The following is a 25660-nucleotide window of genomic DNA, read 5'->3' on the forward strand; positions in this document are numbered from 1 at the left end:
GTGTGCTCAGAAGGAATTGTGGGACCCCATCTTTCTGATTTCCAGTTTGGTGATGTGAGCTCTCCCATGTATCAACGCCTCAATGGCGAGTGCGGCAGATGATCCTCGTCAGGAGAGGCGAGGCCAGCACACTACACGTCTTCTCTGTAAGTAGCCCATGTCGGGTATTCCACTATAACAATAGAAGGCCAATGGAGTAGGGGGTAAGGGCTTTAATTATGAGTTGTGAATTTCTAAAGGTAAGCAATGTAAATTCTCAAATATGGTTTGTTCATGAGATAGAATGCCGCACTGCATCAATAAATATTGAATAACTTTTAGTAACACAGGGAACATTTCTTGAAACCATGTTGCAAAATGGTTACAAAATAAGAATGTCCAGCATGGCCTACATTATGTGAAGAGGGAAAATATGGGCAAAGAAATACTATAGTTTCAAGCTAGTCTTTCACTGGCATCCCTCTTGACATTTGAAAACAAAACCAACGTCCAGAAGCCCTGTAAATACCCACCCTGAATCCACAGGTCAACAACCTCTGGAGTTTTCCATAGGCTCATCTTTCCTTATAGATTCCCGTGTTAACTTTCTGCCACTATCACAAATATCAAAGAAAGCCAATGCATAGTGTCGGTTTATTGCACATATTTCGGAGATCTGCGCCCATGAAACCCTTTGCTGTATGTATATGGTGAAGGAAAACACGATGGTGGGGGCACATGGAGCAAAGCAACTCACACCACATGAAAAGCAGAGAGGAAAGGGGACTACTGTCCCACGAGACGCTGACCTAAGGACCTCCCACAAGACCCTGCCTCTTGAAGGTTCTGCCACATAGCAGTATGTCACCCCAGGAGACCAAGCCCTAACACACAGACCATGGGAGCACATTAGCCTCCAAATCACACATAGCAGCAATCTCCAAAACAGATCATTTCAGCTGCCATCTGCTTCCCAGAACATCACTATTGTCTTTCCTATAGAGTTAAGAAGATCATGGAGATCTGGGTGAGGTGAAAAACAAAACAAAACAAACAAAAGCACCATATCCAACTTGGTCCTGTAGCTTCTTCCACCTCCATTGTCCTATAAAGCATGAGTCTGACCCCAACAGTCCAGCCGATGGCGCATGCTGACAGCACTCATGGCTCTGACTGTTGAGTTGGAAAGTTCCAGAACAGAGTCCTCTCTAATGTCACTGATCCCGGCCTTCAGGAAAGCGTTGTTACATCCTAAACATAGGCGACAGTCTGTGTCTGCGTGCCTATATAACACAGCTGCTGTCTACTTACCATTACACACTCCTTGCATCTCACGAGGACAAATTCTGGAAAGTGCCCCCACCCCAACAGAGGTGAGCTAACTGCGGGTTCCAGCAGAGGAGCACAGAGTGAAGTGGGCTGTGGGAAGCAATGGCATAGACGGAAATATGATGTGTGATAAAAGTGGATCTTGCTGGTGGCCCCTACCTGTGTCTACAAGTTCCCAAGAGCACTACAATGTCCACAGTTCATGAAACTGTCTTCTTTTAGTTAGCTCTATGAGGAAATAAAAAGTCATGAAGGTGCCTTTTGTGACTAATGAGTCTCTCGGCTTTCATCAGAGAACTTGGTGTGTACACACCGCAGATCCACAAACTGTATGTTGCACACAACTGCTGCCGACGTGAAAAACCTTTGTCTCTACACAGCTCGTTAGAGCTGGAGCCGTTTCACGTACTGTCGGGGATAGGCCACTGCCCTTGTCTCATGAGAAAAGCACATGCTGCAAATTTCTCTCTCAGAATATTCGTAAATGCCATGCAGTTTTCAGCTTAGCAGCCTAAGAAATTGTCCCCTAAGTTTAATATAAGTCATCTGTAAAAGTCAACAAGGTGACGTAACAGGGCTGCCTCTCATCAGGCAGGTTGAACAAGCAGTGTTTGTGTTCGCTGAAAAGTAGGATCACGTGCTTTCTTTTGAAAGCGCAGGACAGGAGCTTGCCACCTTCCTTCAGTGACCTCCTGGCTCTGCAGTGCGGTGGCTGCTCCTGTGTGTCATTCAAAGGGCAAGGGCACCTGTGTCCGGGGCACTGTGGTCTATCCAGCGCCTGGCAAAACAGACACACCCACCATGGACTGAGTCAGACCTAACGTTGAGGAATGTATCACAGGACTACTGGAGACAACTACAGAAGGAAAAACAAAAACAAGGCATTTCTTCAATTTAAGAAAAATGCACTGGTAACCAACATCGTCTTCATGTCAACCGGGGAAGGCAAGCGCCACCAAGCCTGACGAGTTCAATCCCTGGAACCATCACGGTGCAAAGAAGAAACAGTCTCCTGGGAGCTGGCCTCTGACCTTTCGAGTGTGCGCTGTGGCACACAGCAGCCACCACACACGCACACGCACACTCGAAGAAGCACATGGCTTTCTTTTAAAGCATAAAATTATTTCTCAGTGACCCAGGAACAGTATCGTGTCAGGATGCCCTGGAATGTTTTTCGTTACCCATGTAGTTTGGAAAACAAAACTATTCTACCTAGAAATTCTCTAATATTATTCAGTCTTCGTCATCCTATCGATGGGGTATGTTGGGCAAGCCTTCTCTACCAGTAAGTACCAAGAGCTGGCATCGTCACCCACTCAGTAGGGGCTGAAACAGACGCGGAACTTACTCAGGTTCACAGAACCGATGGGAACGGAAATGGAACTTCCTCTCAGACCCTGCACCGTACCACATGCTTTCTAGATACTGGGAATTCAAGGGAGTCAAAGAGCAGCAGAGCTAGAGTTGCTACACAGTCTCACCTGGTGTCTGGCGTAGAATCTTGGCATCTTTCTACACTGCGTTATGAAATTGATCACAACGTGTACATGCATACACACTCCAAAAACAAAACTTAGATCATGCTGACTTGCAAACTGGCTTGTCTGAGCATTTCCCATCACTGGGTACCCCCTTCATTACTGTCCCTCCACTACACACGAATACCACAACCCATTCCTATTACTGAGCATGGAGGCTGTTCCCAGTGCGTAACTAGTGTTAACAGTTACAGAAAGAATTACAGGGGTGTGTTTAGTGTGTCCATTCTTGGCGAGTGGCCCCCAGCAAATGCAGACAGCTTGTCTCCCTGATCTCCCTTCCTGATGCTGACACAGGCCACTAAGTGGGCTTGCCACCACGTTGGTGATCCCAGCGGGAGCACCCACACACTAGCACTGCGGAGGCCAGACCAGACAGGCTGTTTCTGCACACATTCTCACCCCCTCCCCCTTTGGTTTAAATTCCTAGGGGTAGAAATGCCTGACTAAGGGACAGGGCACATTTTTGAGGCTTTTGATGAGTAATACAAAATTGGCCTCCTGGAAAGTTACAACAATTCCAGCATCCTCCCGGGAGCATCTCAAAGCGACAATTTCCAGAGCGTATGGGGCTTGCTAGTTTTTATTCAAGCCGCCAAATTCTGACAGGGCCATAAGGTTTCAGAATAGTGAAGCCACTGAGAAGACACATCTAGAAGAAAGGCAAACAATCCAAGGCGTGGACAGTCTTTAAGCAGCAAAGACTAAATGGTCAGGACACAGGGGATCGGCAGGCTGGCCGGGCGACTCCTGCAGAATCCGGTGCAGTCAGTAAGGGGCGCGATGCAGCCACACCTGCCAAGTCTGGAAAGAGACTAGGATTAGGAGTTTGGGCTTTAATGGTTGCACACTCTTTTTTTTTTTTTTTAGCAAGAAACTCAAGAAAGTATATATTCTTTCCTATTGTATAAACACCTTCTCACACCAATGTGCCAATCTGACAGCTTCAAAATTCTTTTAGATATTTATTTACTCAGCACATATGCCGAGGACACGTGCTGAAACCCCACATGTGGACCCCCTCAGGGAGATGCTCTAGACAGAACTCAGAATCCTACAGGAAATGGTCAGTACAAGGGGGCTGGGATGCCAGCTGTCACTGACTGTTCCCAGGGAAACTGTGATATTTGTGGGTTTCCGTTTCTTTACATATTAAAACTCCAGAAGCTTACCTGGACACTCTAACTCTCACGGTCCACAGTGTGATGAGATCATTTGAATCCTTAATTTTATATTTTCCCAAGAGCTTATATTTTCACCTCCTTCTAGATCTTGCATGGGCTCACCCCTAAAACCATTTTTTTTTTTTTTTAACTACAGTAATTTGGTGATTCTAAAGGAGTAACCATGGCGTAGAGTTCCAGTCAGATGATTTTTTGCTCCCGGATTTAACTGTTCCTTTGGAGAAGTTTCTTGAATATTCTCGCCTTATTCACATTTATGATATAAATACAAAGGCACAAAGAATGGCATAGTGATGGGTCTCCAGGCCTGCTGTGTGGAAACAGCTGGCATCTTGTCATTGTGCCTTAATGTTCACAGTCGTGCTTAAACACGCAGGCGTTAACAGCATGTAATGCCTGGCCACAGAGGCTCACCTTCACCCTAACCCATGGGAGCTCAACCCACCCACGCCATTCAGTCTAGGAAGGATTACAACTCAAGTGCCCCGTTAGCATTTTCTAATATTAGAAGCGGGAAGCACTGTTCTGTCACCGCTTGTTATTTTCCACCAGATGTCCCTGCTACTACCATGTCAACTCCTCAGACCTGGGGGCTCCTCGCAGAAGTCTGCTTTATGGAGCAGCAAAAGCACGCGTGCGCATGTGCGCAAGAGCGCCCACCCACACCTACCTACACACACACACACACACACACACACACACACACACACACACACCTTTAGGAAGTCGTATCGCCTCCTGGTGGCCCTTCAAGGTACTACCACTTCGCAAGAGATGTATGCTGACTTGAATCTGTTCAGCCTCATAAACCAAAAGAATGAGTAGCAGCCAGGATTTTCTCACCATGCAAAAGTACACTGGAAAACAAGAACATCCACCAGACATTTTTTTCCTCACCTTCCAACACTCAGTGTCAAGCTTGTGGGCACCAACTTCAGCTTCCTTCAGCGGCAGCCTCGTGTGACTATCACTCAAGACAACATGACAGCTGGAATCCCTGTCCTCCCGAGATTCATATGAGGACTGTGTGGAAGTGCTTGAACTTCTAAGTGTCTAAACTGGCCACCATTCCTCCCAGACTTAGGCTACTTCCCTGCAGTGAAAAAAAAAAACTCAGAAAATGACAAAGGCTACTCTGCTGGAGACTGAGGCATTTAAAAATCCATTCTATTCTATTCTGCATGGGTTGAACCACACAAAGCTGGGAGCCACAAGTATTTTATGTGGAAGCAAGTTACTACTGTCAGGTATCAACCAGTCAGAACAGGAATTTTTTTTAAAAAGGAGGAGGAGAAAAGAAAAGAAAACTCAAACTCTCATTCTGCAAGATTACAGAACCCCTAATACAAAACAGGAGCCCACCAGTCAATCAGCAGAAAGACAAGACTCTTACTGCACAGCTACAACTGCTTGCCAGCAAACCCATTTCCCAAGCTTTCAATTAATATAAAGGAACATATATTTAGAAGGACAAACAGATTAGGAGTTGAGAAGAGGAAATACCACAAGTTCCTGCTATTTCCTAAAATAGAGCAGGCTCACACACATTCCTCCTGTGAGAATAAAGTACCTGAGTTCAGCGCAGCTCTTGAGTCTTGCACATTCACAGAGAACCTAATATGTAAAAAGGCTTCTGGATCTTTTACTCAAATGTAAATGACTGTTCCACTGGAATAGGAAATAAAATTCCAACTCAATCTCTCTCAGAAATCACCATGACTTACTAAAAGGGGCTGTGTGGGTTTTGGTTTGTTTTTAGCATTTCTGACTTGAATGTCACAGCAGAAGAATGAGGGGCAACTGGCTTAGGACAGCAATTTGAGAGTGTGTTAACTGTTACACTCATAGCAAGGTCAAGGGCTGGAGCCTAGGTGCAGAGCGCGGATGCCTGACTAAGAATTCTAACTAAAAACCAGGCAGGATTATTTCTTAAACCCTTTACTCGCTCATTGATTCAACAAGTAAGGCCACAGCAGGACAGAGTGGAGTCTCTGCTGCATTTGCCACAGGAAGCAGCAAGACCTGTCCCTGAACTCTGGAGCCACCAGCCCAGGGAGGAATTCCTCCACCTCAGCTCCTGCCCCTTATCCCCTTACAGTCTCCATAGGCAGCACATCAATCCCGGCACGTGCTGGCAGCCTCCCTTGGGGAGCACCATCCAGCACTGGTGTTGCCTGGCTGTTGGCACCTGCAGGGCCCTCTACCTGAGCTACACTTCCCCTTTCTCCAGAATCACCATAGGCTGCTTCTCCGAATTCAGTGATCAGCTCCAACCTGTCTGTCTTAGAGAGGCTTCTGTGCTCCACCCCCAAGCCCCGGGCAGCAGTCCTCAGCGTGGCCCTCTCTACCTCAGCCATGCTGAGGGTCATTGTTTCCCTGTTCCTTCCCACTACCTGATACCATCTTTCTTCACTGCTCCCTCCCTTCTTTACCTATCTCCACAATTCAAATGGGAACTTGTGACAGCCAGTCTCTTTATCTTGTGGGAGCTGGATCTCAGTTTCCCCAAAATTGCCTGGAATACTAACAGATGACTGGTAATATCATGAGGAACAAATACAGGCAGTGTTAACACTTCTGTATTGAAACCACAATGTTAGGTCCCATATAAAAAAGACAGAAAAAAAAAATAACCGAAATACTTAAAAAGTCAAATGGATTTTAATTAAACCTTTGAAAGGATCTTCACAGAAAAAAAAAAAAAAGAGGAGGGGAGAGAAAGCCTCCAAGTATGTTCACATCAGGCCATATAATGCAGCATGCTCAAATGCTGGCATTAGCATTACCTAACCTTTACAATTTATTCTGCTTCCAAAACCACTCTAAGAGATGCCAAGGACAAAGACTTTTAAAAGCATCCTTCCCGAAGAGTTGACAGTAATCCTTTCCCAAACTGTAAAGGTGTGAAAGCAATTTGTTCACATTAAAGGAGAAACCAGTGGTGAACAAGCACAGGTGGCAGAGACTGTATCTATCCTAAGGACAAATTTTCTGAAATGGAAAAACTACCCTGTTCTCAGTTTAATAAAGGGTATGAGGCTTCTCTTCCCTCGTAAGTTTTTTGTTGTTGTTTGTTTGTTTGTTTGTTTTTCAAAGACAGGGTCTCATTATATAGCCCTGGCTTGGAACTCAGTATGGAGCTTGGCTAGTCTAAAACCCACAGCAATCCACCTGCCCTTGCTTCCTGGGTGCTGGGATTTAAAGGCACCACAACAGGGCCTGGCAGACTATACTTATAATTGCACTTTTGTTACTTTCTGTTGTTGAAACCAGGCCCAAACTGTCATTAGCAGACTGACTTTAGGTCCTGACCACCACAGCTCTCATTTCACAGCAAAGATGCCACAAATCCCTTTGGAATCATAAAAGCAGAGGATGTGCACTGGGCAGAGCAGGCATCTACTTCCTGCAATGTGAAGAAACAACACACCACTGTCTTTAGGCCCTGGGAATAACTGAAATCCACTTAAAAGCCTCAAAAAAAAAAAAGTGCCTTACAATAACCTCACAGCAAGCTATCAGAAAGAATCTATACCTATCAAGGAAGAGAAGCTTAAATAAACTCTGGTTCATTCTTAATGGAGTTCTCAGATGCTGAGAGAGAGAGTTTTCTTAAGGGAGTGATGGAGACTGTCAGCACATAGGATTCTGTACCCGCAAGTGAAGAAGCTGGCGCAAAACAGGGCATACAATGTATCCCACCCAGTCAGCAGGAAGACAGAAAGAGCAGAACGTTTGCGAAGCTCTAGGCTAACCTTTGGAGAGAGACAAGAACCAGTAAGCACTGCACTTGCTGATGCTATGGCGTGTGGGGAGATGTGTCCTTTCTTTACTCTGAACTTCTGAATCTTCTTGTAACTTTTGAAGATTCTTGTAACTCTTGAATCTTCTCCAACGTAAAGAGACTTCCTACAGATTACTGATAACATCTTCACGTGCTCACTTACACAATTATTAATATTATCCTCAACAATGAGTCTTTAGAAGTGAAAGTTTTAAAAAATCAGAAAAGTCTCATTCAGTTTTAGCAGCACAGTCCCCCATTCTCATTTCCCAGAGGAGAATCTAAGTCCCCACTAATTAGAGCAGAGGCATATTACAAAGCAAATACCCCTCAGTTCAACTGTGGGAGAGCAAATAGCTGCTCGGCACTCCTTGAAAAGACACCTCCTACTTAAACTGAGCTTACAATTCTCCAGTGAAGCCTCCAAGTGAACAGAGTTTCCACCTGGCTGTAAGACAGAAAGTCAGGGAAAGAAACAAAGAGCACAATCTAGTGTTTCTAAAAGCACAGACTCTGCTGAGATTTGCTTTCCTCCGCCAGGCTTAGGCTAGGAGCCTCTGCTCCTAGTGGAATATGACTTCAGATCTGTGTCAAAATAATGCTGCAAGGGGAGGGGACAGCATCAGCTGCAACAAACAAATGTCTTAGTTTTTCATCGGGGAGAAGGGAGGTTGCTTTAAATATAATGTGGGCGCCACTTCTAAACCTCTGACTAAGTCATATCAACTCGGCTCTGAGCAAATACTCTTTGTTGAATTAACTGTGCAACCGAAGACAAATTGGACGGCAAAGTTTAAACTGAAAGTTTTGCTGAAAAATACACTTTAAAGAGACACCAAGTAAATGCAAAGAATGTATTTCCATATAAATGTCAGTCAATAACAGTGCACGTATTGACTATCAATACCTGAGTGCGTTAAACACACATACAAAAAAAAGGACACAAAGATAACCCAAGTGTAAATGAAAGACTCGTGTGTTTGGCAGCTGAAGGTGGGGGCCAGAATCACATTACTCGAGCTCTCCTGTAAGTTCACAACACTTGCTGTGCAGTTTGCTATGCGTCTGAATTCACCATCCCAGCTTTGTGCTTTGGACAACAAATCAGGAATGCCATCAATCACCAAGCCTAACTTTGCTCGCCTACACTTTAACTTGTGGGTTAATAAGTTTAGCGCCTTCGGAAACAAGCACCTAGAAATACAGACAGGTCAGTCAAATGCACCATAAAAACAGAAAGGACCAGGAACTACTTTTCTCAATCGCTGAGGTTCGGGGGCAAGAAATCATCTGGCAGGTCACACGGGGAATTAAAGGTCCTTCCCACCGCCCTAGTAACCTCCGGCCTTGGAACTCAGTGCCCTTCGCGCCGCACAAGTTCGCGAGGTGCAGCCCGCGTGGGCACGGACTGCAGGGCTGACCCTGGGCTGGCACCACGAACAGCGCGAGCCCGAGCTGCGCTGCCCCGGAGCCGGGGACGCGCCCCCCGCACGCGCTCCGGGCTGCCGCGCCGCGCCGCGCCCCCGCACTCACCGGCCGCTCCCGCGCCGCTATCTTGCCATCCCAGCCGGCCGCCGCCCCGGGGCAGCCCGGACCCTGCAGCCCAGGACCGCAGTCGCGAAGGAGTAGGCCGGCGACAGCCGCCGTTCCGGCGCCCCTGTCCCCCCGCAGGCCTGCTCCGGCGGCCACCGACGACGGGCCGCCGCTGTCCTCCCTAGACCCTGCGAGCCACAGCAGCGCCAGGCGACGGTAACGGCCGCGGCCACAGCAGAGACGCTCCGGCGCGGACTGCGCGCCCGGAGGCGGCGCCTGCGAGCCGCTCGGCGGGGGGCGCAGCCCCAGGCCCCGCCCAGGCCCCGCCCCGCCGGCCCTGCCGCGCGCACGGGGCGCGGGCCCGCGAGGCCGCGCGTGCTCCCGGGCCGCTCGGGGGCGCGCGGGCGCGGCGCCCAGGGAGGTGCCTCTGCCGAGACTCGGGTCGCGCGGCCAGCCTCGCAAGGTCACCCAGCCGCCGGCGCGCGGCGGCCCTGTCGGTGCAAAGCCTCTGGAAGAGGCCAGCGAGCCCAGGCGACTCTGCGGGAACCAGCGCGGCTCCCAAACCGCTGTCACCGAGCATTGCAAGCCTTGCAAGGAGGAGGAAGCCGGGGTCGCTCCGAACGTGCACACGGACGCCAGTTTCTGCCTTAGGCGCGCCTGTTTGCTTGGATTTTTTTTTTTTTTTTCTGATTTTGTGAATTACCTAAACTGTCTTAGGGCCGAGCCGCTGCCACTCAGTTCCCCTCCCTTCTTGGTAAGGGGACCTCTCAGAGCCCGCGGGGGCATTCTGGGAACATCCTGGAGTCATCGAGTCCTGCCTCTGAGGCGTGGTGGGCTTATTTGTGCAGAGAAGAAACGGATCCCTTAATGGGGTGAGATTTTTCCTCAGTGCATTGTTCCCATTTCCGCAGTTTCACTTGGCCTCGGTGTTCCTCCAGGGTAACGCACCAGATGAAATTAGTAGGAGAGTGTTTTATAGCACAGAATCGTGGCTCGAAGATGTTTACACTGTGTGCCGGACGCATTTGATGGCGTTCTCTTCAGCACAATTAATTTTTCAAAGTTCAGAAGTGTGCCAGACAGAGCCACTGGCACGCAGTCACAGGGCTCTGCAGACACACCTTCCAGAGGGAGCCACTTGTTTGTTTTCGTCTGTGATTTATCTGCTGCACCAAGGCCAAGGAGTTTGTGAGAGTCCTTTGACTGAAATTCTAGACTTTAGAATCTAGAGCAACTTGCAGATTGGCAGGAAGAGGCTTATTTTCTAAAATAAATATTCCCTGTTAATAACGTAACTCCAAAGCGGGCAACTACACACCTGGAAATACACTGCATGAAAAAAAAAATAAATTTCTTAGGCAATACTATCTTTCAAAATATGGCCACTGAGGCTGTCAGCTCCATTAGGGTGCACATTTTGAACACCGGCTGCCTCCTCCTCTCCCTGTGACAGTTTTCAGTCTGTGAGCTGAAGCCTCCACCATTTAAATTGTGCTGTATCACTTTTTCTTTAGCCTCATTCTTTTCCAAAGCTTGAGAAACTTATTCATTTTTGAAAAATCCTGTTTTCCATTAGACACATCACCTATGTGTCTAATAAATAAACAAACAGATAGATGATAGATAGATAGATAGATAGATAGATAGATAGATAGATAGATGATAGATAGATGATAGATAGAAGCTCATACCTTCGGCCCAGCGATCTATTCTCCCTGCCTTTTTGTTGTTGTTGTTCTTCCTCCTCCTTCTCTCCTCTCTATAGGAATTTATTTAAAATCGGGATGATACCCATAATAAGCATTCTGGGACTGAAAGGCTTTGTTCTTTGCAGAACTTTTCAAGCCAAAAAATAAAAAATAAAAAGTATTCTCATTTATTTTCAAGTAAGAAGGAAAATAGATTTAGGTGTTTTGATACATATATTAATGTTGCTGTCTTTCTACTCAAGGTAAGCAAAATACAAATGTTGCATTTTGGTTTTTTTATTTTATTTTATTTTTTTATAACCAAAGAGACTCAGACATGTCTCAAGAAATTCGTGGCACAGCCCTGGGCTGTGGGCTCATTTTCCAAGGAAAAAAAGGTTGTTAAACCCAGACAAGTCAGCATCATGATTTTCGCCTTTCATAAGATGCTGGCCTCTGTGGCCTTGCTCTCCTTACTGTTTAATCCTCAGAACACACCTGTGAAGAGGGTTCTGTTCCCACATGTAGCAGCAGATGCAGGTTTTGTGGGGCCTGAAATTTATGCAGTTTGGGTGGCCCTCTTAAAAGAGAAAACAAAACATAACAAATCAGCATGTCCAACGTGATCCAGCACCACTCAGTGGAACTGACTAAGTGGCCATGCAGCTGGAAGGAGACCTCTTTCTCAGCCAAGAGTGGTTAAATTATCTTACTTTTACAAATTGTGCAAAAAACACACAAGCATATAAACATTGCATAAATATTGCCTAAGTTTTCCTGTACGGGGACCAAGAAAAGCTACCTGGAAGCGTGTGCATCACAGAAAAACTCGCCTCATGTGTGGCCATTTCTCAGGGAAGAACTTGGGAATCTGGCATTGTTGAACGCTTTGTTGAATGTCATGATACCTTCATGACCCTGAGGAATGGTTAGAAGAGCTGCAGTATGCACACTTCTCTATGAGAAATGATGGGTTTTATAGTTACACAAAATAGTAGATACTATTTGTTGTTGGAGCCAGTTTGTTTTTGAATACCCCCTTTCTCTCTTCTCTACCTATCTATCTATCTATCTATCTATATATATATAATTTTCCTGAGATGCTGTTCTTAAGTTGTGTAATACAAAGAGCCTGACACATCTCTATAATAAATAATGAAATAGAGATAAATCAAAGAATTAAAAGTAGAGGTGTAGGTTATATGGCAAGGTTGAATAGGAATGAGACAGTGAGATGAAGTGTAAATTCTCACTGAATTCCTTCTCATTTAATTATTTTGTGTTTGAGACCCATACTCTTCCACCCAGCAACTGTATCTTCTCCCTTCCTTTTTTTTTTCCCCTCTTCCTCCTTCTCTCTTCTCTATAGGAATTTATTTAAAATCATGATGATACCTAAAATGAGCATTCTGGGACTGAAAGGCTTTGCTTTTTGCAGAACTGAAAACAGCAGCATAATTGATGTGTCGGAGGTCTGTTGTTGAGTCTCAGCATCTTGGCCCTTCAGAAGGCTTCTCTTGATGAATGACCTCATATGTACAGTGCTTGTCAATCAGCAAGACAAGGTATGCTATATTCCTGGAAGAAATTTGGGAACCAGATAAGAATCTACAAATTAAGCATAGCTATTCACTGGAAAATGGTTGAAATGGGTGAAACCATTCCTCATTTTAAGTCTGACTAATAAATGTAGATTTAAATTGGTTTATTTTAGATCATAGTTTTGGACAAGATTCAAAATATTAATTAAATCCCTGTAAGAAGAAATATGAGAGTAATCAGGTCATTTGCTCTAGATTTGATATTCTTTCCCCAAAGTGGTTTGGAATGCTATTTAAGGAACATGTAAAAAAAAAAAAAAAAGTGATAAACACCATGAAAGAAAGTATCTTCCCAGAATCCTGTTTCAAATATATTCTCTTTTAGATAAAATTATTTCAGGGGTATCATATAAAGCACTTTAGTAACTCATTACACCTCTAGCATGGCACTGTTGGACTGTATTTTGCTTTATTATTTATATTGTTTATATTATTTATATTTATGTTATTATATTTATAAAAGGACTTGATCAGTTTATGTAGAAAGACGAACATTAAAAACTATAAAATTCTAATCGCAATAATAATAACAACAACAACCTGGTTGAGGCAAGTGTGAATACAAAGCTAAACTCCAAGCTTCCTCACCACCGTGAAGCAGGGGAAGCAGGAGTTCCCATAACTCTCATTTCCATGACTCTCATCGTCTAGTAGAAGAAATCATTTAGGAGAAAGTCATCCCTGGGCCACGCTCTGTAAGGAACCTTGCCAAAAGGGACTTTATATGAGGAAAATATAAAAGTCTAAGCTAAGAGGGACTTGCCCAGCATTCTGAGTCAATATTTTGTACAAGCAGAACTAACACACACACACACATGCACACACTCTTTGGTGAATAGCTTGAAATTGCTATTGTATATAGTCAGTACCTAGGCTCCTAGAATTTTCTTTTTGTTTTCACACTGGCCACTGAAACCAAACCAAATACAACATCAAATCTTGGCCCAATTTTCTTCTCTAAAATGGGAGTAACTAACAGCAAGGAGTCTGGAGGACTGTGGAGAAAATCAAGTGACTTAATTTCTATGAAACCACACATTGCGGTGTCCATTTTGCCATAGCTTCTTTGGCCAGGCATTTTCCTCTACCCACATGCGTCGTGTTTAGTGGTGAAACTGCTTTTGTAACGATGCATGCTTAGCATCACACAAAGCAAGCGATACACGCCACGGATCTCACCGTCACTGCTGTTTTAAGTAAATGTGCCTATCTGAGCGCAAAGGCAATAGGTAGAGTGGTTAGAACACTCAGCCGACCCCAGGGGATGTGAGGGCTGGAGCTGGTATGGCTGAGAGAGCTAAGGTACATTCCTCCTACTGTTTGCTAGCACCTCAGGCAGCTAGAGGCCAGTCTGTTTCAGGTATCTTGTTAGACTGGGAAAGTTAGCTGCCTGGGGTTGTCAAAGCCAACCTCCCGAGGCGAGGCAGAAGCCTGTGGCTGAGCTCTACTGGGGCAAAGTGGCAGGCGGAGAAAGCCTCTGGAAAGAAAAGCAGGAATAACCTTGGGGAATAGACCCTGCCCGTCTGTCTTTCCCCATCCCCTCCGCCTTCCCTCAGGCTTCCAGTGAGCTCCGGTCTGATCGGAATTTTCATTTCACATTTTCCCTGTTTTTCTTACTTGGAACCATGATTTCTGGCCCGCCTCTACGGACTTCTTTTTCCTTTTGCTATCTCCATCCCTGGCTCACTCTTAGCTCATATCTTCCCTCTCTTCCCCACTGGCCCCCTCCTTCTCATTTACCAAGCACTCTCCTCTGTTCCTCCATCCCCCCTCCTATTCTTTATCTGTTACCTAGTGTCATTTCAGGGCAAAGCACAAATGAAAATGGATGCTTTCTTACTTCTTACATCAATCACACACACATAGCCCTGTGCTGATATTCTCAGTTGAGCTAATGGATCCCACAAAAGAGCAATTTGCTCCATTCTCGGTGGTTATATTAAGTCCATTATTTAATTTATTCCTACAGCTACTGCACTCAGTGTCTTGCCAGAGGCATCTCTCTTACAGATGGAACAAGAAGCCAGAAGATTAAGGGATTGAGCTGAGGTCCAGCGAGAGGTAGTGGCGTTGATATAAAACCTGACCCAAATTCCTTAAATCCCTGAATATATTATTTTAACTAATACACTTCATTCACAGACTTCACTATTCTATGTGAAACCAAAAACAGCGTTAAAAAGTGAGCTTTTGTTTGCAGTTTCTGACTGGGAAGACTTTTCAGTGGTTACACATTTGCCAGCAGGCATGACTCAAGGTCACTGAAACCCTGGGTAGCTGGAGAAATAGGAGTGAGTTAAATAATTAATTTAAATAGCAGCAATGTCCCTTGGGATTTCTTCAGGTACCTAATCTAGTACACCGCCTGGTCCCCTATCGGAAAACAGAAGTGGCCATCACTATGACAGCTCTGGTAAACAGGGACAATTGCGTGGTTGTTTCCCCACTGGAACTTAAGGTAACTGAGGACACTCCTCTTAGGGGAAAAAGTCTGTAGCTTGGACTTTCTTTTCTCTGACTTGCCCGGGATATTTTGTTTAATCACCAAATCTTATGCTCAAATTGTGGACCAAGCCTGACTGAGCATAGAGCTCCATCGGAATCCACAAATCTAACCTCACTGGCTTTAATTTAGGAAAGAAAAACAGCTTCTTGGGTGTCCTCAGGGTGAGAGGTCACTTTCAGGGCTCATTAACCTGGTATTTTCTTTCTGTAATGGTTTTTGTCATAGTCACCAATCTCTTCCTAGAGATGAATAGTCAAGAGCTCAAAGAAATAGATTGAGAAAGATTAATACACAACAACAGAATTCTAGCATCATTATTGTCTGTAGTAATTATTTAGAAGACATTGGATAAAAGCAGCTCTCAGGCGCCATAGTCATTGGGTAATAATAACTAGCATTTAATAACAATAATGAGCATTTATCAGGCACTTGTGGCCTGTTAGGTACTGATTCATCCCTCCCTATTTCCCTGAAGTCAATTGTAGGAGACTTTTGGGGTTTTGTTTATTTGGGCTTTATCGGGTAGTGATGGTGGAGGTGGTGGTGGTGGTGGTGGTGGTGGTGTGTGTGTGTGTGTGTGTGTGTGTTTATTTTTCACAAAGGTAAAGGTGTTCAGTAACTTGCCTGAGGCCACACAACCACTCAAACCACTGCATTTGGTCCCCTAACTAACTCTCCTAATGGCTCCTGGACTCTACCCCAGGAATTGGAGGTATGGCTGTTATTGCTGGCCACTCCTAACTAACACTCCTAACACTTCTCGCTTCTCCAGGCTCGCACAAATGGCTACCTGTACAGTTATGGCTTTAATGTAGCTGGGTTATGGCTTTACTGTTCCCAGAGGGTATGCTCAGCATTCCTTTCTGTTTCTCCCTAGTCCATGTATTGGTTTCAAGCCCCATTGCTGTGACAGAGAAGCCTAAGGAAGAAAAGGGTTGTTTTAGCTCACAGTTTGGGGGTACAGTCCTTAATGGTGGGGAAATGATGGCAGCTGTCATATCACATTTGCAGTCAGCAGGCCAAGGCGGTGTGTGTTGCTGGCCAGCCCACTTTCTCCCCTTTCTGCAACCCCAGGACCCATGCCCAGGGATGGCCACAGCTGATGTTCAGGATGGGTCTTCCCACTTCAGTAACCAATCTCTCCCTTACAGACATGTCCAGACCATGTCTCCAAGATATTCTAGATTCTATCAAGGTGCAATATTAACCATCCATAATCTATTTTGTTCCTTTATTGGTAAGGGGCTACTACTTTCCCTTCTGCATTCCTGCTTCAGGTAGGTGTGTGTGTGTGTGTGTGTGTGTGTGTGTGTGTGTGTGTGTGTGTGTAGCTGAGTGTATAAATATGAATATGTGTTTGTGTGGTACATGCACATTGTTTGAAGGACAGAGGTCAACCTCTGGTGCCATCTGGAATTTTGAATCCAGGCCTCTCACTGTGATCTGGGGCCTGTGAATTAGGCTACACTGGCTAACCACTGAGTCCTAGGAACCTTCCTGTCTCTGTCTTCTCAGCACTGTGATTACAAGTACACACCACCATGCCTATTTTTTTTTATTATTTTAGGGCTTTTATTATTGTTTTTGTTGCTGTGTGAGTGCTAGAAATCTGACAAAGGTCCCCACATATCTATGGCAAGTATTTTATAGACTGAGCTGCTGTCCTCCCACTCTGGTTCAAATATTATTATTATTCATCAACACAGATGGGCTGCTGTTTGTTTGAGTTCAGCATTGTTTCTCTGTCTAGCCTTTTCCCTCCCCCATCCATGCCTGGACTCTCACCCCGTTTTTCACCTTCAGTGGGGCTCCTCCTTTCTTCAACTTCAAAATATCTTTTTACTTTTTCCTCAAAACCTGCTCAAGCCAGGAGCAATCCTTGATGCTTCCCTGGGCTGAGTGAACTAGTTTGTTCTCCGTATTTACATCTTAATTTCACACCCAAGTGACTTAGCAGCAGAGGAGTTTGACAGAATTACACTAGAGTTGTTTACTATTATGGATCACTGGGTTTTCAATACTTTCGCTCACCTTTAGGAAGTAGAAAGTATTTCACTTGAAGAATAAAGCCCCACCAGCATTCTTTCAGTGTAGCTTTCAACACATTTGCTTGACCAGTGAAGATTTCTCTCCTGCACTGGCAGAAACACTACCCTGATTTTTTTATATACAAAAAGGGAGCAGAAAAGGATTTTAAAAGAATAGAAAGTCTCAAAAGGCTACATGGCTATAAGGAAAGGCTAGGGAATGTCAGTTTCCAACCACAAAAAAAAAAAAAAAAAAACAAAACAAAACAAACAAACAAAAAAAAACAAACACTGTAACGGCCAGGCAATGTCTTCATAAGTCACAAAAGGAAGAAATGATGATGTTCATGGCGAAGCACAAAGGATAAAACTCTGGCATCATCATTAGACTTCTAAATTCAATAATCAACAAACTTGTTGATGCTAATCACATGGCCATAAACAAGACAAACAGACAAAGTCCCCACTCTCTTACTTTGTAAGCCATTCTCATTCAAACCACCCCAGCCACCATGCCTTCAGTGTGGTCATGTGACCAGCGAGTGTTCTGATAGGACACAAGTTCTCCAAAAGGAAATATTGTTCAGTTGTAGCACTGACCAATTTCCATAGTGTAAATACTCTCACCATGGCTTATTCTAAGTCCCAAAGATGAAGTCACTGGGGAAACTGGAGCAACCATTTGTCCTCTAGGGGTGAACTAGGTCTTGATCAGAAACAATGATGCCCAAAGTAAGAGGCACTAGGTTTGTGGATGAAGAAATTCCAACCTTTACTGGAAAGCCACTTGTCATGGGGTTCCTTTGGAAAGAGTCTCCATGGTAATTTAATCAGCTCAAAGCAGAGACGACCAGAGGAGAGGAGGGAAGAGCTAAGCTGTGGGGTCATGACTTGGCTTCTTGGATAGGATCAAGTCTGAGCCTCCTGACTAGTTATATGAGACAGTGAATCCCTTCTCAGCCTTGTCTCCTTCCTCCTTTAGCCGTTGTTTTTTGATCAGTCATTAATTTTCCTTTTATTAAACCTGCCTAAAGCTGGGTGCAGTGGCACACGCCTATAATCCCAGCACTCTGGAAGTCAGAGAAAGGAAGATTGCTGTGAATTCAAGGCCAGCCTGATCTACAGAGCAAGTCCAGGATAGCCAAGGCTATACAGAGAAACCCTGTCTGGAAAAAAATAAAAATAAACTCTGCCTATATTGGGTTTTGCTTTATTGAAAGAAAAAGCTTTTCAAAAGAACACTCCAACAATGACAGTCAAAGTGCATTATCTCCCACACCTTCCACAGTTCACTCAGACTAAAGAACTTAAACTTCTCTGTCTCTACCAAGAAACCTGAACTGGTAACTGTCTTGTAAACACCAGACTCAGACTCAAAGTGTTCAAAGTTGGAATAGCATCCTCTACTGAAAACACTCTTCCTATGTCCCTGCTTTTCATTAACTCATGAACTCAGTACATGCCTGACCAGGGATAGAAAAGATGGTTACATGATTCTTGCACACGTGACCTTGTGGTCTAAAGAGAGAAACTGACAACAATTAAACACAAAGATGAATGACAGATTATTACATTGTCACCTTGAACTCAGCATTTTTGGAGAACAGATTAAGTAAGTATATTTAAGGAATAATGACAGGGCTTGCTGTTTCACATGGCATAGTTTAGGGCAGAGAGGGATACATGAAATGAAAGCTGGAGCCATGGGAATATTAGGAGCATGAGCAGGAATATGGTAGGCATGTTCTAGATCTGTCAGAAGGGGCAGCTGGAGTCCAACATTTGTGAGGAGGTTGAAGGATATCTGGGGACCTGGTTAGGTAGAACATTGTTGGCCTCCCGGATTTTTCATTTTCTCTGTACCTAATGGGAGTATTCAAAAGAGGAATCCCTGTGGTCCATCTACAGAGAAAGGACTGTAAGGATGAGTGGGAGAATCCATTGAGTGCCTGTTGTAGGAGGGAGAGGTCACCCTGGCTCTAGGTCTGTGGAGGAGCAGCATCATTACTTAACCCTGTCTTTCACTTGCTGCATCCCAGCCTAGACGCCTGTTCACCTGTGCTCTTGTTGATGTAGTACATACTGTAACTCCTCTCGGGGAAGGATTTCCTAGGACCTACTCTCTGAAGCAGAAGGGTTCTTAGAAATGTTCCCAGCATAGTCTGTCATGGAGAAGGGAATGAGGCAGGGCTAAGCAAAGAAAGTTCATCAGCAATATTCAGAGTCTTGAGTTTCATATCTGAAATGACCCTTAGAGCTGTCCTGGGTTGTGATGAAAGACAGTCCTTCATACCCTGAACAGTAATCAATCATCTGGCGAAACCTTCAAAGGAAGAAGGCATGGCCTTGGGTGAAGGGAGTTGACAGCTGGGGGATCTTTGTTCGCAGCCTTCCCAGTGACTTGAATAGTAAGGCCATTATTCTTGAAGGGGGTGTCTTGGCACCCATATCATGGCTTCCACCACACTGCAACATTTCGAATTTGTCACTGGAGCTATCCTGCTTTAATTTCTCACTCCTCTTGCTTAGCCTACAGTCTGATATTCTGTCATCAGAGTCACACCCCATGGGCAAAGCCAAGTGCTTCCTTATTGCCTACAGAGTAGCAGAAAAGTCTATGCTGTGTAATAGCACAGCACTCCGAACCTTCTAAAAGGCACATACCATCCACCTAATGCTTGTCTCATCATCTGGGCAGGCAAGCTCATTAGAACACCTTAAATTCCACAGTCCAACCCAAGACTCTTTCCTCCTACTTTACTTAGCAAAATCTTATTCTTTAAGACTAGTTCAAATGCTGCCTTCCTCTTTTGCCTCTGCTTCTATCCAAGTTTCCACTGTCCTCTACCCAGTGTGACTTGGTAAGAGCAGCAGCATGTCCTTGTTATTTCACCTCTCTTAGTCCCTAACTTCACAGCACACAGCAGCCACTCAGTATGTCAGCTTATCTTGGGCCATCCCAGATTTTGTTTTTGTTTTTGTTTTTGTTTTTGTTTTCCCAATGCCTAACTGACTCCCTAAGGAGTGACTGAAAGGAAGAATTCTAGACCCAAACAATTTATATTCAGGTTTGGCTCCATCTTTTAACAGGTCTAGAACTCTAAGCAAATTGCACGTTATGTTTCAATTTGCCCACCTCTAAGATTATGGTAATAATAATAGTTGGGATCAAATTAATTAGTCTAAGTAGAATCCTAAGAGCAGTGGCTGCCCTTCATAAGCATATAGACAAGCGTTGGAGCATGGCTTTACCTAGAGATTGCTAAAGGTACAAACTTTAGTTATATTAAGGACCCTTCTGGGTCACTAATTCCTATAGTTGCCCACAATCTCATCCTGAGTGCTGTTGTTTCTGCAATTCATAACCTTGATGAAGGGCCCTTTCACAGCTGCTCTGTGGGGAAATCTGTTCAGAGGGCTCTTGTTTTCTCTCAGGAACATTCTTTAATGAGTGAAGATATTCTTGCAAAACACTCTGGAATTCTGTGCTTTCCTGGGGCCCTTTCAATCTGGACGGAGACCTGGTTTTATAACGAAGATTATGCAGTTTTCCAGTGTGGAAATTTTTTGAAATGCACAAAGCATCATATTTATAAATGAATAGATTCACAGACACTTGCAAACTGAAAACAACCCTAGAGATTTCTTAGTCCAGGGGACAAGAAAACAAGAAGATTAAGTGACTTGCCTAATTCTCACTAACTTATCCAAGTTCTTGAGGGACAAAATTACTCAATAACATTATCCATTTCAGCCAAAAGATGCTATTTCATTCAGCATGTATAATTTGGACCAAAATAGACCTAACTTGTTAAATCTTGTCAGAACAAAAAGAGGAATTTGTTTATGTCTAAGACATTGTTTTACTTAAAATTTATCCTGATCTAGCATAACTTCTTCTTTGTCTTATAATTAACTTTTTCATATGAGGACAAACAATTACCACTAGTATTTATTCAACTATATCTTCAATAATTTACTCAAAGGAAATTTAATTAAATTGTCTTTTATGTACCACATTATGAACTAAGAACTGGAAACTTTTAAATGAATGAACCCTAGTGCTCTCTGAATGTATCACATCTATTGACTCTGTATCTACTGGGTTGGTCAAGGTCAAGCCACTTCAGACCATGGGTTCAGGCTAGGATGTGATCTTCAAAAGATAAGCATTAAATATTGTTAGTCAATATTTAGATCCATGATCAAGTTCAGAGCCTAGTTATCATGTCCATGGCATGAGAAGTATTCTCAAGAAACAAATAAATAATATGTTCTAGTCTCCTTCTGTTCTTTGTTTTCTAGAGGTTGAGTTTTAGAAACAATCCAGGGTCAAACATGAGTCATCACAAATTTTATAACACGATATTATGTTATAATTTTAATGAATGTGTGGAAATGTTACAATGCTTTGTTCACTAGTTTTAGGTGAGAAAAGATGTCACAGTCAAACAACTCTGCCAAGTTTGGGGGTGACACAAACATTAATATTCCTTTTAGTGTGCTTCTTTCCCTGAAATTTTAACATGTCATAAAGGAGAGGGAGCATTTGACAAGGTCAAAGTCACTTACCCTGTGTTTGCTAGGCATTGCATGAATACTTCAGACCAAGCTCAATTCTGTGTCTATAGGCTATCACAAACAAAGTATTGTTTTATTGACTAACACATTATTTTATTGCTATAGTTTAAGTCTTCCTTATCTTTTTATATTATTAAAGAGAATAAATTATTCAAACCATGTATGTAAGACTCTTATGTGTACTTGATAATCATTATTAAAGTGCCGTCAGCATCACTTTCCAAGCAAGTCTGAAAGAGGCTCAGACTTCTACCTTTTGCATTAGGAAGCAATTCCATATGTTTACATGCTATCAGGAACCTGCACATTTTAGCTTCTGCTTCCTTTCTCATCTTCTCTCCCACCATTCTCCTATAGTCTAGCCCTTGACCCACAGCTGGGCTTGCAGTTTGGAACCTCACACTTATTAGTTCACTGGAAGAGAATGGACCCCTAGAGAATGGAGTCATACAAATCACCCCTCCCCAAGAGATTAATGTGTAATGCACAATTGACCCATCCATTCAAACTAGCCAGATGTTGCCATGGCTTGTGACTTTGTTTTGGAAAAGGAGTCATTGAGAACTTCTGAGCTAGAATTTGTGCCCAAATATAAATCCTGATTCTGCTTACTAACTGGGTGATCTCAGGTCAGAGGACCAGTGGACTTTCTAGTGTCTATTCCCCAAGAGAAAACTGGGGATAATGATAAACTTTATATGCCTGGGTTATTGTGTGATGACAATTAAATGAGAAAATATGCCTCTTGCATATCATATAAATCAGAATCCAGTGCACAGTAAGACTTCAGACAATATTAGCTATTGTTGCTAGAATGGAAACCTACCAAAATAAGTGTAAAGGGAATTAGTGCTAGACATTGTATTTTTCAAGATGTATTAATATTTTAAGTTCCTGTTGATTACTTTATCCATTTAATAATTACTGAAATAATTTCAAACATCACCAAAGTTCCTTGGCAGTCCCTCATCCTATTGCATGCATATGCAAATGAATGCATGGGTGGACATGGAAATGCAAATTCACAAATAAATCTATATTTTCACACTTACCCAATTTTCATCACTCCTCTACATTCTCCAGCTATCCCTTTGTCTTCAACTTAAAATGCTTACAAAGTGATCAAGACGAAATTCCTAAGTTCCTAGCTCTTTCGCTTCCTGCCATCTAGTCTATCAACTCCTCTGCCTCACATGGTTTCAACCACGTCTTCTTCAGTTGCTCTCCATCTTATTTCTGAGACACTTTCTTTGAACCCAGACTTCCTGATCCTGCTACAATGGCAGCCAGCAAGCTTCAGGAGTCTCCCTACCTTTGTCTCCACAGCCATGGGGTTAGAATTGCATGCCACCGCACATGGCCATTCCATCTCTCTTTCCCATTCTAAACTCCTCATCCCGTGCAGGGGTCCTTCAAGCTGTTTCCTAGAAACCTTCTTCACATCCCTACTCTTTGCCCTGACTCTGATATACTGGCCTCAGAGATTCCTCCCAGTTGCCCAGGCCTTCACCATAGTTGCAATCAAGCGATCCCTCTTTACTGTGTTCTTCCTCAGTCAAATCATGCTGAAAGACCAGGAGGACAAGGGCCTTCTCTTTTGTTTACTCCAGGTCTGCCAGCTGATACACTCCATTGCAGTCACATTTGGCAGAGGAAAAGTCAAACTCATGTCTTCCTCATTCCTAGTGTAGGCCTTATGCCACCATCACTACCCCAACACACAGTGGTTTCTACCATCTGCAGGTCTACTTCCATCATTGCCCTTAGTGTAAGCTATAGCCACCCTCAGCTTTCTATCCTAAGCTCTATTCAGTCCTTCATTTTCACCATATCTTCACTCATTGTTTTATTGTTACCTGTAATAATTTGTTTCTCATCTTATCAAGGCAGCCCTCATTGTTCTGCCTTTGAGCAGGGGCTTTCTCTGACATGGGCTCCATTGCCTGCTCTTTGATCACTTCCCCCTGGTGGGGGGTCCTTTCCAGGCCACAGAGAAAGACGATGCAGGTAGTCCTAATGAGGCTTGATAGACTGGGGTCAGTGGGTAGGAGTGGAGGGCTTCTCCTTTCTGAGGACTAGGGGAGGGGGCTAGGGAGAGAGAGGCAGGGAGGGTGAGACCAGGAGGAGACAAGGGAGGGGGCTACAATAGAGATGTAAAGTGAATAAATTATAAAAAAGTTATTCAAATTAAAAAGTCTTTCCAACCAAAATGTAGATCTTCATCTTGTTTTCTGAGAAACATCAGTTCCCAGACCCCCTGAAGAGCCGTAAGTATCTTATACAAAATGATATAGAACTTTAATGTAACGTGTGTGTGCAGTTTAAATATATATATATGTATTATTTATAAGGAAATGTAAATTCTACAAAGATAGTTGTTCTGTTATTGTTGTTTAAGTAATAATTATCAAAGAAAAGTCTATATATTTTCACTACTTAAAAAATTTTTTTTCAGAGTGGCCATTGTCATGGTAAATTCTACCAGAGTGGACGCAGGACTAGCCACAGGATTGTCATCATGGATTGCTGCAGCCATGAATCATCTGAAGGAATGGGCGGGCATGGGAGTGTTAGCAGGCCTTCTGGTATTGGTCTCCTTGGTTTGCCTGTGGTATATATGCAAGATTAGAGTCTCACAACAGCGTAATGCAGCCATGACCATTCAGACCTTTACAACCCTTGAAGCAGGACAGTCTCCCCAAGCATGGTTGGCTACCATAAAAAGCTAAAATGATACGCTCAGGATGCGAGGCTAAGCACTGCACTCAGGGTCAGCCGCTTTGGACCCAGAGAAGAGCATGTCTGATTGCATGCAGGTTGATGCCCCAGGTCCCGCCTCTGAGAAAAAGGTATCGGACAGGTCTGATGCTCTTTGGGTGGATGACACCTAAATGAACATCTGTACAAAGTCCCAATTTATTTCTAATATCAGAGATCAGACCTCTACTCTTGCCTGATGCGTCTAAAACAAAAAGGGGGAACTGTAGAGAGCTGCGGAATGCTATGCCTTAAAGATGGAGCTGGTTTCTGCCTTCCACCTTCCCGATGGTGAGTGCTCTCTGTCACGAACAACTCCACATTTGGCTAAGGCTGAGGATCTGGCTTGCTTCCCTGTATGTGGACCTATCTGCATTGCCCACGTGGCATGCTGGGGTTGGCTACCCAGAGGCTATATAAGCTGTGGGCTGGCTTTCCCCGGGGTCAGATGATTGTTCAAGGTTCCTGAATAAACTGCATTGAAAAAAAAATTTTTTTTCAGGCCTGTGAGATGGGTCAGGATACTGAGCTAGAAAATGCTCTGTCCCGCACACCTCTTGCATATCATCTCTACTTAAGCATGCCCTCCAACTACAGGCTCACCCTGTTCCTGCTTCTGAGGCCAGTCCTGTCCTTTGCAGAAAGTTAAGCTGAGTTTGGATGACTTGAGTGGGCCAGTGTCGTCACTTTCGCCCCGACATTCAGAATAGTAGAACTGAAGAGGAGCCTGAATAAGTCTGTTTTTTCATCTCTCTCTGACCTAAGCTTATCTGTGTTACTGGTGTTTTCACTTCAGTGGACACAGAAGTTCAGAGGAATGTGAAAGGGGAAGAAATTTGGGGCACACACCCTAACCCTGGTCTCTTAGCTATGCTACCCTATCAACTTCCTCTCTGAGCCTGCTTCCTCATCTCTACTTTAGGGACAGTATTTCAAGCTTAAGGTTGTGAATGGCAAAGAGCCTCCTGCTGGTCTATGTCACCATCACCATCTGGCTATCCCCATATATATCTATATATCATCTGTATATCTATATATCATCTATATATCTAATCTATATATCTATCTATATCTATCTACCTACCTACCTATCGAGGTGTAGTATATACAGTATTCTGCTCATGAATTTGACTAGCTAACTTTTTCCTACCAC

The 25660-nt window shown here is 43.9% G+C and overlaps 1 protein-coding gene and 1 long non-coding RNA gene across 2 annotated transcripts in view; one reads left to right on the forward strand and one right to left on the reverse strand.

Moving 5' to 3' along the window:
• The window catches only part of Lifr (LIF receptor subunit alpha), a 63181-nt gene extending 53565 nt beyond the window's left edge, over nucleotides 1-9616 (reverse strand). Inside the window, exon 1 of the mRNA XM_021652075.2 lies at nucleotides 9348-9616. The gene's annotated coding sequence lies outside the window, so the exon portion shown is untranslated. The remainder of the gene's footprint in view (nucleotides 1-9347) is intronic.
• A 106-nt stretch (nucleotides 9617-9722) lies between these two features.
• On the forward strand, nucleotides 9723-24611 carry LOC110557589 (uncharacterized). The gene is made up of 3 exons (XR_002476958.2): nucleotides 9723-10219; nucleotides 12474-12600; nucleotides 24206-24611. It is a non-coding gene; the product is annotated as an uncharacterized LOC110557589 (long non-coding RNA).
• The last annotated feature ends 1049 nt before the right edge of the window (nucleotides 24612-25660 follow it).

Source organism: Meriones unguiculatus, chromosome 3 (assembly GCF_030254825.1).
Source record: "Meriones unguiculatus strain TT.TT164.6M chromosome 3, Bangor_MerUng_6.1, whole genome shotgun sequence".
Lineage (NCBI taxonomy): Eukaryota > Metazoa > Chordata > Mammalia > Rodentia > Muridae > Meriones > Meriones unguiculatus.